This window comes from Pelecanus crispus, chromosome 7 (genome assembly GCF_030463565.1).
Source record: "Pelecanus crispus isolate bPelCri1 chromosome 7, bPelCri1.pri, whole genome shotgun sequence".
Taxonomy (NCBI): Eukaryota; Metazoa; Chordata; class Aves; order Pelecaniformes; family Pelecanidae; genus Pelecanus; species Pelecanus crispus.
In genome coordinates, this window is record NC_134649.1 from 51226057 (window position 1) to 51240040 (window position 13984).

A 13984-nucleotide genomic window follows, 5' to 3' on the forward strand; every position below is an offset into this window, starting at 1 on the left:
GCGTCCTCCCTCCTCCCGCTGCCCCGGGGAGGTTTAGCAGCAACGGTCCTGCGTGCCCGGCTCTCGGGCGCGCTGTCTGCTCCGCTTGCTGTCAAGTGCTCAAGAGGAGACAAGCAAGTTCTCAGCACTTTCTCTGGGTTTTTTAATTGGTTTAAGCCAGCATTTACACAGCAGTAATTCAAAGCTGTTAATACAAAATGCAAGCAGAGAGCAGGGTTGCAAAGTCCTTGTGTCGCTGTAGAAGCAGTGGTCAAGAACAGGAATCCCGCTGTAACAGACACGTTCAAACTCAGAGCAAATGCAGCCAGACTCCAAAAGCATTCAAATGTGTGGGTGGTGGGGTTTTTTAAAAAAGGAAGAAAGACATCACAACTTTTTTTTTTTTTTAATTTAAAATAGCCATTTCCCCTGTTCTATCTTTAAAATGAGGGTGAAGATATTGAACATGTTTTTTCAGAATGTTTTCGGAATTGTTCAGAAGTGTTAAATTTTCCTACTAGATCTGATGAACAGGCAGCACTAGAGCACTGTGGTTTACAAATGACCTGCAACCCTACTCTCACTGTTCCTCTTGGACAGCAGACACTCGTTGCCCCTTGAGCCGTTCACATTCAACCAGCCCAAACACCGCAGCAGCACATGCCTGTATTTCCATTCTGCCCATCCGGCAGCGGTCAGAAAGTCAGCTAAATCTCTTACCCGCTCCTCTTTTTATTGTGACTAGATGTAGAACAGAAATGTCTTGTAATACCAGCATTTTGAATCCTCAGAACCCCACATGCCTTTCTCCTTCTTCCGCCTCACGTTCCCTAGGGAGGCGGACGCACACAGACGCTTTTCCACTTCTTACTCTCTTCCAGTTGCCTTTCCATATGCAGGAGTCAAGTATTCTCTCCACATAATGGTTTCTTTTTCAGAAAGAGTGAAGCACAGATGGAAGCATCACCTCAGTCGTGATATAGCTTTTGCTACTCTTCATGTACAAATACCCTGAAAAATTATTTGTAAAGACATGAGTGTTTTCATCCGGCAAGCTCAAAGCACAAAGGAACGCCGGCTCCAAGTTAATGCAGATGTGATGTGACCCTCGTGCAAGTCTTTTCATCGCACGCTGTTCTCACCCTGGTTACGTTCTTTCTCTCACACATCTGCAGCATTCAGAGCTCTCACTGTCCAGATGATATTTCCTCTTGAAATGCACCTTTCTAAATGAGATTTCTGATTTGCACATGCTAGTGCTCCTAGAGGTGAAAACAGCTCTGCTAGCAAATGAACATAGCTCGCCGGACTGAAGTAAGTACTTGCCATATCCCACTAAAAGGCATAGATGAATTTGGATAGACCTTGCACTGCAAATGTTGTATCTAGTTTCTTTAAGTGTGTTATAGAGACTCACGAGGAATAAGATTCGGTCATCTCATTCATGGAAACCCCCTTTCAGGGTGACTCACAGCAGGACCAGCTTCCTGTCAACACAAACTCCCGTTACAGTCACTGCCGAGCAGCTCTTCTGCTCTGTGAAATCAAAAGCACAGGGATATGATTCCAAAGGTACATTTTTGTGCAAAATAGAATTCAAGTAGGCAACCAAGCTGTTTGTTTCACATGTTAAAAGACAGTGCAGGCTTCCCACTTAAAAGCAGTTATGTTTAAAATAGAAACGAATTTTTACTAGTAGATCAGGTTAATAGATTTTTAAAAATAAACCCCAAAACCCCAGGCTCCCCAAAAGGTCTTTTAAGTGCGTAAGTGTGTGCCAATCTTCTTTCAAATATTTTTAACAGAAGGATTTCCATTTAGTAATGTCATTTAAATCTTCCACGCAGGACATATTTGAAGAAATCAGGTTACAATTAAGCTAAACTGTTCGCAGTCATATTCAGCTGCAATGCCCATACAGGTTACGTGCAAGCTAAGATCATTCTCAGCAGAGTCATTGCCACAAAGGTCACTCAAATTTTGGCCTAGTTTCTGCCATTTAAGAAGCTGTAATTTCCCAGTGAAGTCAATGGAGCCTCACTGCGCCACGCACACTGCTATGCGTGGTACACAGTGCTTATTCATTCCCAATGCATACGTCACCTCAAATGTCAGTCTATTCGAATGCACTAAAATAATTTTGCCTTTTCTAGCACAGAAATGAGGAATGATGAGTTGGAAACAATCGACTAGCCACGAACAAGGGTCTGAAACACCAGCTTTTCTGTGCAGGCAGTTTTACTGACAGGTGCTTGCTACGATGGCTTCAGAGAAAGAAAGAGCTCAAAGCAGGTGGGTGCCACCACTTTGACTGCAACAGCCTGGTTCTATAGAAAAGAGGCAGAAACCCATTTTTCTCAGCTCAAAATACCAGAGCGCGCAGGATTGCTGAGCATCTAATACACCTTTTGAATGCGCGGTTTAACACGACAGACATTAGAACAACAGCCAGGAGTCTTACGAATCCTTGCATCCCCCCAGCAGGGTCACAGAGAGTTTAATGGCAGGTAAATTAATAGAGCTGTTTTATATTGCAATACATTATAGATCTTGTAAGAGTCCATCCTACAGAATAATTAAAAAGACTTTATAAGATAGCTTTTCTGGAAAAAAAATAAAAGAGACTTTATAATTCTATTAGACTATTCTGGCCCCTAAGTGATATTTGGCAGGTCTTTTAATATGCAAGCCTCAATTTACTCGCTAATAAATTAGCTGTTAGGAAAACAAAGGTATTGAATAATATGAAAGGTATTAGTAAAACACAAATGCAAACTATGAAGATGTTCACCAGTAGCTGTGGTATCACACAGAAGTGGTATATTCTTGTAGCATCAGTATCCTTTTGGACTCACTTAGAGATCCAGAAATTTCATGTAGGACCAGACTGTTCCGGGTTATTTTACTTAGGATGGGGAAAGATATCCCTAACAGGCACAGCTAACCCACCACTGATACACATCATTTCTATCCATGAAAAGACCTTTGCTATTATGTCCAGGGAACTGTTTGGGTTTATTTTTCCCCCAAAAAATGTTCATTTGTCCTCTACAAATAGACAAGTCTCCCCTGGGAGAGGCTGGCGGTCCAGCTCCGCTGCCTTTGCTGTGTCAGCACAGCCTTGGGAGGCACATACATCCCTCATCATTCGGAAGAACTTTCAGTGCCACTATTTCCCTGGAGCAGGCGAAGGCGGGATGGCCGGGGGCGAGGGCTGTAGCTTCGCCCGGGCTGCACGGCTCCTCGGTTATCTCCCGCGCCCGAGCAGCACGCCTGGCACAGCACCTTTGACGGCTTAGGCAACCACGACTTCAAAGAGCCAAAACACTGAAACACATATCCTCGCCAGAGCTGCAGAACGCTACAGAAGAGCTAGCAGTAAAGTTGGAGGAAGGATGGAGCTCTAAAGATTTAAGTTTAGCAAAATTTCTTTTATTAGAGGGCAGAAGGGGCAGGGGGTAAAATTCAAAACAAAAAGTTTCCATGGGGTTTATTCCCCTCTCCTCCCACTACAGCTATGATTAGACCAACTGATAATACTTTGCCTTCAAACTTTGCCTCAGAAAAGAATTAAACAGATTTCAGCTTCAGAAATGTACATATCCTGTGATAGTGCGTGCATTAAACCAGCCAGAGGCTGCGATTTGAACAGCAGTAACTGGGGCAAGCAGTTCTCCATTTTAGACTCTCGTTATTACAATTCCCTTTCAATTAAACAACTTCCTTAAAGTAGCAGAGAGAAAGTAGAAGATTTGCTTTCTTTAAATTATCCATTGGTCGGTGGCAATGGCCTCTTTCTGCAGCCCTTCTCTTGTGTGTGGTCTCCCCGATCAAGCTGCATTATTTAAAACACGTGAATGCAGCCTGCTCATCTGAAATGCTGACTGAAGCTGAAACACACATGAAAAACCCTCAGCCACAGGAAGGATCCAAAAAGTCCTTCTGACTCAAGCCTCTCAGCAGGAGGCGACTTTTTATTATACACATGTACTCCCACACATGAAAATGCAAATGAGCTCGAAGCAGAAGCGGCGTGCTGAGAGCGCGTTCCCCCGGCCACGCTGCGGGGGGATGTGCTTGTCCATTCAGACAGAAGGGAGCATGCCGATACCCACGGTCTGCATGGACTGAGCCACCACTCCAGCACTTGGGGCTGAATCTCTGACCGTGGCCCCGTGGACGTGCTCCTTGCACCAGCGCCGCACCTTCACCTTTGCACCGAGACGTGCTGCTACCCTGCACGCACTCACGCGCAAAAGCCAGGACTTTGCTGCAAGTCCAGTAGTACATAAACCCAGCACCAACAGGAGACTAAAACGGCTTCCTGACGAAAGAATCAGCAAATTTACACAGGGCGTTTAATAAATTCTGAGTGCTGTGGACAATGCTGCAGCTAGCATAACGCCATTTACAGGAACGCACCAAGCTCAAATACTGTTTTTTTCCTAGCCACGTGTGCTGGTCGTATGGGGAAGTTTTGACTGATGATGGAAGGATGTGACAACCCAACGAAACTAGGAGCGGCTTCTCTTAGCAGCCACCTGATGATGCTTTGCTGTCTCCGTTAAAAACTCCTAAGGAGACAAATTTCTACCATTGATAGAGGACGTTTTACAAATCCAAGCAAGTCCTGACAGTGGCACGGCAGATCCACTGCAGTAATTTGACGACCTCCTCTACTGACAACAGTGAAGCCTGGGTACTTTTTATGGTAATTTATGCAGAGGAACTTTCGTTCTGCATCATCACAGGCAGGGAAGCCATCACAGCTGTTGTCCAGTGAAGGCAATTTCAACAACAGATGGATTGAACATTGCGCAGACCTGCCTTGGCTTTTGAAAGATGGTGTATGAATGATCCTGTTTACTCAAAGATCCTATCACAGGGTGTCCTACCACAAGAAACAAACGTGCTCCTCTTCCCCAAGGAAAGTGAGCCCAGGTACAAAGACAGAAAATCTTAAAAACACGTTGTGGTTTTGCTTCCAGAGCTGATGAAAATAAGTTTAGGGATTACTAGTTTTCCAATCCTTAAAGCTTCTGCTAGCTCAGCAGGCACTTGGACAAACCCCCGTTTTCTGGATGTCAAAGCACATTCAAGACCATGAAGTTGTACCCCCAGCTGGAAGAGCAAGAACTGAACTGTGCAACCTCTTCTCTTCCCCACACAAGCCACTGAGACAGCACAAGGGACTGGATCCCATTAGACCTGTCTGACTGGTTTGCAGCTTACACCGCAGGCCATCTATCCACACTTCACTCAGATGTTACCAGCCCCATTTGAGGTTAAAATCCCATGAAAATTTTAAAATTGTAAACTACTTCATCTTCACCTTCTTTTTTATTTGTGTGTGTGTAAGAATCTTCTCTTTCCTAAGTTATCTCAAAGTAAACTTGACTGTCAGTTAGGAAGTAGATGCTTGCAGGTTAAAAGGTTATCCAAACAAATCCCAATACTTAACCCTCACTTCTGCAGTAAATCCATGGCAACTCTCTGTGCAGCAGTGACGTACCGCAGAAGAGGGAGTAAAACCACTACCAAGACACAGGCAGCAAGAGTGACATTTGAAGAGGAAGTGGTAAAGCTATCACCCGAAGTCCCCTGAAAGCACTTTCTTAAAGAGGTCGCAGAAGGAACGAGCCTGACACCCTCACATGCATTTTTCACTGAAAAGCTTTCTATATTGCTCACAACATTTTTCTGTTGGAAGAGCAAACTTTTGATTTCACTTCTCAATGCATATATTTAAATACAAAACTAGATGCCCAGGAAGTTTGCTATTACTCCAGAAGGAATCAGAGCGACAAAGAATGACAGCGCATCGATCAGCGCTGTCCAGCCAGCTTGTGTCTAAAGGCGGCTGGCAATGCACACACGCCGCAGCAGAAAACCACTGAAGGTCCACCAGAGATGTGCGTTACCAGTGGTTAAAGTGCTGGGAGTGAAGAAATGACAGGAAGTTTAAAACAGGATTTAATTCTCTAATCTAAGACAGTCATTCAGGATACTCAGAAGCAACAATCAGAGCAAAAAAAAAAGATCCAGAGGTCAGAAAATCATGGTGCTAGGCCTTTGTCATTTACACAGAGGTATTTAATCACCATATCCTGGCCATTGCTGGTAGGAGCATCAGCACCACAAACGCTGCCTCCAGGAGGCTGGCATAACTGTCTCGGTACACTAGAGCTACTACACAAATCAAACGAGGTAACATCCTTTTTGGGAGGCGTGTCCACTGATGAAAACCTTCTCATAAAGAGACTGCAATTTAATAGATTCATCAGAAGGAATACAAGTGAGAAGATTTGAAGTGATTCAAGCAAGGAAACTGGGAAAGCCGCAACCCCTTTTCTCAGCCTTGTTGTTGACACGTTGTATGATCTTCAGCAGCTCTCAAAACACTCAAGCCTTGGCCAAGATCTGGCAGCAACTGATCCATCAACATGCAGAGACCAGCCAGGCAGTTTCTAATAAGGGACTGACCTAGAACACTCCAAAGACTTTGGTTGCTTCTTTTGGAGACATCTTACCTATTCAGGCATGGAAGAAAGAGGGAGATAATGGTTTTGTTCTATACATCAATAAATCAATGTCATCGTGGCAATAAAGACAGCTTTTGATTTCGGTACTAACTTATTGTACAAGAAGCTACAAGTAACGTTTAGCTTTTGATTGCCTTTCACAGTCTTCCTGTTCAGAAAAACAGACCCTATTTGAAAAAGAAGACCAGGACAATTCAACTTGGTCGCAGCAGAGCATGGTTTGCGGGCTTTTTGCTACTCTCCCCTCTTCTGTTTAGTAATGAAGGTGTTATCAATGTCCATCTTAGAAACCTGCCGTTCTTTACTATCAATTAGTCAAGCTTAAGTTCTGGTCTAATGAATCGGTCACATTTACAAACACAAGGGAAGTTAAGTGACTAGCCCCTGAGTCACTGCCGTCACTCTGGAGACCGATCTTGTTTGATTCCCTCAGTGTCAGAGGCAGTGCAAACCGCACGCACCTCCACCAAACCGGCATGGCAGTGCTCTGCCGCCTCTTGGCACACGACTACGCAAAACATCAGGCAAAGGAAATGTCTGCCCATTGTGCTCTACAAGGTCCAGTAGTCCTCTGCTACCAATTTGTTACCTCTGCTCTCTCATGCCCTAATCAGTATTATTTCTATGTCAGACTTCCTTGCTGTGCAGAATGTCCCCTTCCATATTTTCATCTCCCCTCCATACTCACAGTCTCACTGTGGGTATTACTGTTGCTATTGCTGTTGTTGCAGAGAACTTTTCTGTTCCAAATAAGCAGCTACACGAAAATTACTGATAGCGATGACTGAATGCGCAGCCAAGGAAGGGATGGAAAACACCGACAGGTTACGTGAAACACAAGGAGCTAGAGTCCAGTAACATCCAGAATGTCCTTCTCCAAAACTGGCCTAGCAGTGTTCCCAAGTACTGGAAACAGTTGTGGATGTGAAGCAATGATCGAGTTTTACCTCAGGTTTAAACTTGTAATCTGATCAGCTGCAGGAGCTGGAAGAAAGAAATCTCTGCCACGTGTCAGGGCCTGGCGATATGTTCATATGGGGAATGAGAACAAACATTCTGCTGTATCAGATGTTCCTCTGTATAAACGATCTGACTTATCAGGGCCAATAACCTGATCCAGTATCAGGAATTCTGCAGTCTTAATCCAGGGGGTGGCTTTGCTGGCTGGAACATTCTCCTTTTTATATAAAATCACTCCTCAAGGAGACAGCTTGGACTCTACCCAGCAAGATGCAAGAAAGACTCTGCCCCAAAGCTTTGGAAAGTAACAGGCACGCACTGTATTTAACAGACCTATAAAATACTGGTTCCTTGTGAAAAAGCAGTAAGAATAATTAATCATGTGAGCAGTTTAACTTGCACATGGAGGATTCTCTACCAGTTCATGGGTTTATGTGAAGGTCATTTTTTTCAAAACTATGCTACAGGCAAACAGAAGATACAGGCTGGATGCAGGAATTGCTGAGTGAAGCGTCACGTAACAGACTGACCAGAAGTCACGAAAATGGCTCTGTCCTTAACACTGAAATTCAAAGAATTTTACACTGTTTTTAATGGAGTATGCCAAACCCACACAGTTGTAAAATATATTAACATCTCATCTCAGTAGTGAAGGAACTTGATTTTTGCCTAAAAGATCCCACACAGTTCTCATTCTCAGTGTCACTAAGGATCACAATAAAAATAAATGCCTAAGGGATCTATTCTGTCAGAATACAAACTGGAAGAACCTCTTCTCTTACAGCTGTGCCTTGAATTGCCCTTCCAGCATTAGGCTGTCTAAGTCAAAACCTACTTCCCAGCTAGCTAGCAAGAGCCCCAATTAGGCAGTTTGATGAGGAGCAGCCTGCTGTGCCAGTTTCTGACAACAGTAATGGACCACTGTAGGTGTTGCTTTGAAACAATGAAAGCCCAGCTCACACTACCTATTTAATAGCTTCAAGCTGTGAAAACACAAATATATTTTAAAAAAGCACCCTCTGGGGCCAGGAGACAGCCCTCTGAGACATCACATATGGCTTCAGGAGAACAAATTGGAAGCCACAGATGATCTGTATTTCTGAAAATTATCTCTCTGAGGCCAGTGGTTACAAGTCCTCAGAGATAGATTTGGTGGCGCTGGAAATCGAACTCACCTTCTCCAAGTTCTTCTAAATTCTTGTGCTCGTTGAGGACTGAGCCCATAAGCCAGCAGCCAGAGCAGCTCAGATCCTTCCTCAGGGCACAGGTTTATGGCGAGAGAGCACGCAAGCTGCCTGCAGTAGGAAGAAAGGAAAAACTGCTAGGAAGCAGAACACAATGTTTAGCATTAACTTTTAGGAAAAGGAATCTACTAAATTACATTTGAAATGGCTGATCGATCCCCATTTCATTTCTGAAATTTCTTCCCTAACTGGTGTTGTTTTGCTTTCCATTCCCAACAAAACAAGCCTGATGCAATTAAATCCAGTCCTGTTACCAGCTAGTGTAATTTCCCCTAAGGGAAGTAGGAAGTATCCTTCCTCCTGTCAAAGCTGAATTCATCTCAGTGGGCTCTTCACCTGCTAACCATCAGATCTTTAGTGATGAATAAGTGGGGCAATTACCATCTGATGGCTGTTACATTCGCATAATTGCTGAGTCTTAGCGGAGCCGTGGATGAACAGCTCAGAGTGCAGGGAAGCACTGCTGCCCGGGTGCAGATCCCAGGGATGGGTGTCCGTGGGGACTCCAGCACCTCCCGAGATGTCAGACCTCAGCAGGGGACAGGGGTGACCCTGCAGTGCCTCTCCGCAGGGCAACCCTCTCCTGGGGGAGGACTTCAGACCGCACCAGGGTTTAATATAAGGCTCTGCAGGAGCACGAGCTCGCTGAAACGCTCCAAGCTCGTCCGGCTGAGGTGCCAGAGATCCGCTTTTAGCCACAGACTGCACGGGAAGGTAGGACATGTGGAAATCACAGATGGCTACAGCAGAGACCCACAGCTGCTTTGCCCTAAATGCCAGCCACAGGTGGCCACCGGCTTGTTTGCTGAGTTCTATCAGGGTGTCTGGCATCTCTGGGCTATTCAGGGTTCAAACACATAAAAGTTTCTGGGTTTTGCTCTCTTTCTCATTGGGTATTTATTTATTTATTTATTTACCACAGCATTCACATGCCTCATAGTTTCACTGAACTCAGTCCTCATAACTCCTGAGGTAGAGGAGTGCTATTTGGCACATTTTAGAGGTGGAGCACTGCGACAAGAGAGGATAATATTTTCAAATATGTCTAAATGACATAAAAGGCTAGACTCCATTTACAGTGTGTAATCACACTGGAGCTCAACACTCTTTGAAACTCTCTGGAATTTGGGCTTTCAGTAGCTTGCTTTATTACGGGGTGCGATGTGAGCGCGCAGCTTTGCTGCCGGGGCAATCCACAGCTCAGACAGGCGTGCAGACCAGTTGCTTCACGGTGCCACAATGGAGGGGAATGGTTAGATACCCAACAAGGGATCTAGAAAGCCATCTGAACCTAAGCTAGCCAGCAGGAACTGCAGAGAGGGGAGGTATGGTTCAAGTCCTAAAGCAGTTAGGCACTTCCAAGTTTTCACTTGAAATTCCCCGCCTGGCCTGTGGCATGTAAGACAAATTATCTTTTCCTCCAGAAAAATGGCTTTCCCCACGCCCCACGGGCTGGATTACACCACCCTGCCCTGCCAGGTTTGGAGGTGGAGCTGGAACCCAGGCAGCTCTGTCCCAGGGAAGCACCTCAGCTCCCAGACCAGGCGGTCAATGGTCCAGCAAGTACTGACACCTAGAGAGGTAACTGCAACAGCAGAGACCAAACCCCCCCCCACAGGCTGCAACAAACAGCTAGGACACCCAAAACAAGACTTCTCCAGGTCATGTGGAAGAGGAGCCTTGACAGACCCTCTCCTTCCACTTGACTGACAAGACAAAAGGGAGTCCATAAAGCTAACCACAAAAGGTCTCCGTATCTTTCTTCTGGGAGGGGTTGGGGTGGAGGGGAGACACACTTTGATTTAAGCAAGAGATTGCTATCTCTGGAGCAGTTTCCATGGGCAAGTTGGAGAAAGAGAAGGTCTTGTCTGAGAATCCTCCCAGGCCTTGGGCACAAACTGATGAACAGCTTAAGGAATTCAGCAGTTATGTTCACGTCTGCTGACAGAAATTTAGGTATCCATGGCTTTTAGGTACCTACAAGATTAGGCAAGACTTTTCAGTTGCTGGAGGTACCTGACAACTTGGTTCGGATGCCTAACAACTGACTTGTGCACATTCACAGAGAAGGAAAAAGGTTGCTCAAGAATTTGAGACCAGGTGGCTGGAGCTGGGAGTTACCACTGTCCTGTTCTTCTCTGAGCAAAAGACCAGCCCAATCCATTTGCTAGAAGCAAAAAATACAATCCAGATCTGTTTTAGCTGAAATAACAGGCAACTTTTTTCCTGAACATGCTTTTCAAGAAGTTAATTTTCTAAAATATATATTCATTCAAAATCAAAGGAAAACTTAACACTAATGGGATCTTGCTCATCCATCCTCAAACAAGGCTTCAGGCTTCAGCTACCTGTGACTACAGCTTTTCAGCCACCCCTCCTTTTTACCCTCTAACTGCTGAATGGAGCAGTGATCTATAAAAACCCGCACAAGTCTGGAATACCTTGGGAACCCATTTCTGGTAACATTCAGCGTTACACAAATATTCGTTTTGTTGGCGTTTCTCTTAACAGCTATGCACAGCGCAGTAATTTCCTCTCCATGTGCAAGACCAATATGCAGGGCTGCACTGGTGGTCTGCAGTGCATCAGTTTTCATTAACGGTAAGCTGATATGATCTCTGATACGGAGATCTAAGATAGCTCACCAGAGGGAGAATACTTTATGAATGTGGGAAGAGACGGAAACAGAGCAAAAGACTGCTTTTTCTTGAGTTTCTTCAGATTTTGATTATTGCAGTGAACCAAGGATTTCTTTGAGATGAGCCTCAAACGTATCTAGTGAAGCCAATGAGGTTATCCCAGAAATTAATTCACTCTACTATTTTCATATGTATTTTAAAAGAAGCTATGGCTAAATAAGCAGAATATAGAAAGCCAGTCATTCTTACAAAAATGTGTGATTTTCTTCATATCCACAAGAAAATGTGTGGAACTGTGTTTTTGCTGTTCACAAATTTGGATCTATAATGTTTTGTCACTACAACCAAGAGATAATCCTGCTGTCCTGCAGTGTGGCATGCTAGTACAAGGACAGAGAGACAGCTAGAAAATGTTATGTATTTGTGACTTGCCAGAAACAAAAAAGGTCTCATGCAGCACGAGTTGGAGGAAAAAACCCACACGGAGTAGACTTGTACTGAATCCAGGGTAAGATCTACACAGCTTCCACTACAGCACTGAATAAAGGCAAGAGCGTGGTGCCAGTGCTAGCGGTGCTGATCAGCACGCTCCTTCCAGAGGATACAAAAAAGTCATTTGCAGTTGTCTGGTAATTCCCAGAAAGACAAGAGTGCTGACTGTTTTGAGAGTCCTGATCCCACCTGAAGTCAGTACTTACAGTCTGTTTATGTTTTCCTTCCTCACTGTCTCATTGGCATTGTTACTGTGGTTCCTTCTCAGCCATTCTGCCCAAGAATCATTTCTAGGGTGGTCGAAATGCTTCTTTCCATTCAAGGACATTCCAGGTAATCAGCTCCATTGGCCCTGGAAGTCTCCACAAACAACCTCAAATAAACGAGTGAAGATAATAGTTCCTCTGCTAATGAAGTTAGGTGCAGCATGTCTGGAACCAAGGACACGTGCTTTTGCCACCAGGCACTGCAGGCTCTCCGCAGGCAGGACCCCGAGAACCCAGACCGCTTCATCCTTCCCCACGGCCTCCGAGGGCACAACGGGACTCGGGGACAGCTGAACCCAGAGACCACGAAAACTGAGCAACACCCAGAACACTGCCAGACCCAACGCACGCTGCTACGACACAAAGCCCAGGAGATCTTTGGACGAGAGACATCGGAGAAGCGCCGGCTGCCCGTCATTAATGCAGGCAGGCTTTCGCTTGACTGAACGGCCAACGCATCTGGAGTGACATGTGGCAGCTTACATGGGACTTTGCTATGAAGGCTGATGCCAAGGATTTGGATTAATCGTGATGTTTAATTTGGATTAATCGTGATGTTTTTCAGTCCAAAGTAAAAGTTGAGATGGTCTGAAGCAAAATCCAGACACTGAAAAAGCTCAGCTGTCTTACTTTAAAGGTTTTCTTTGATGTGGATTTCTTAGGATGATACATCATGGACACTAGATGTTGCTATCCTCCAGCTTTTCCATTTCCAAAGCCTCGCACACTTTGGGATCCCAGCACTCCTTAATGCTTTCTTAAAAACCTGGGCTGCTCCGAGGAGCCCCGCTTGTGTTTTTCTCCTTATGAAGACAGGTCTCCTCCTAGGTATGTCTTAGGACGCACAGGCTTTGCAGCCGTATGTCGAGGGACTGATTTGGAAGAAAACATATTTCCTTGCTCAAAGAACTTTAACCCTTGCAAAACCAAGTGCTGGACAGGATTTATGCAACACATCCCTGTTACTGCAAGACAAACCATACCAGTTCACACCAAATTAATTCTACAGCTCCAAAATTAACTCGATATAAGGAGTTTCTCCAGGCAAGGCAGGTGCAGACATAACTTTGCACTTCATTACTGGAAATTCAATGCCATCTCTAAATATGTTTATGCCCTACCAAATTAATTAAGCCAATCCAAGAAGTTAATTTCAGTTACTCTGGTCCAAGTTAAGCAAGATCTTTGAACACCTTTCACTGCTTTCATGAAACTGTTAGTGGCGTAAAGTTCTACGTGTGCATTAAGTTTCTTGCTAGATGAGGCTCCATCAGCAGAGTTTTCATTTAACGAACCTGACAGAGGACAAACCTCGGTTTCTCTGGGCAGAGGTATACGTGACCCAGTATGGAATGGCTCGATTGGTCTGACATTTTAAGCACATCTTTTACGTTTTGTAGCATGAGCTTCTCATTCTTGTATCGCCTTATCACTCATCTGACTTTCCAGAGCACGCAGCTCTGCAACCACCCGTGCTGCCCATACTGAAGTTGCTAATCGTGGCTTATCTGTTCATGCGAAAAATCTACTGGGGACAGGAAAGGCGGGACAGACTTCTTGTTAACAAAATACCTCCAGAAATAAGGCTTTGCGATACAATTTCTCACTTTAAGCTGTTAACTACTTGTCTTTGCTTATCACCTGCTAGCCTCAGTTTGCACTTCTTCCACTAAGGCACAGGGCTCACCAGTGCTACAATAAATACTAATTCTCCCCCATCCAGTAACCATTGTTGCCAATTCACTCCTCTTCTGATCTCCAGGTTTCAAAATAACATTACTTTATGCTTCAGCTGGAGATTCCCAAACACTATACTATATTAGCTTTCTCTCCCACAGGTGGAAATAGTAAAACTCATGAAA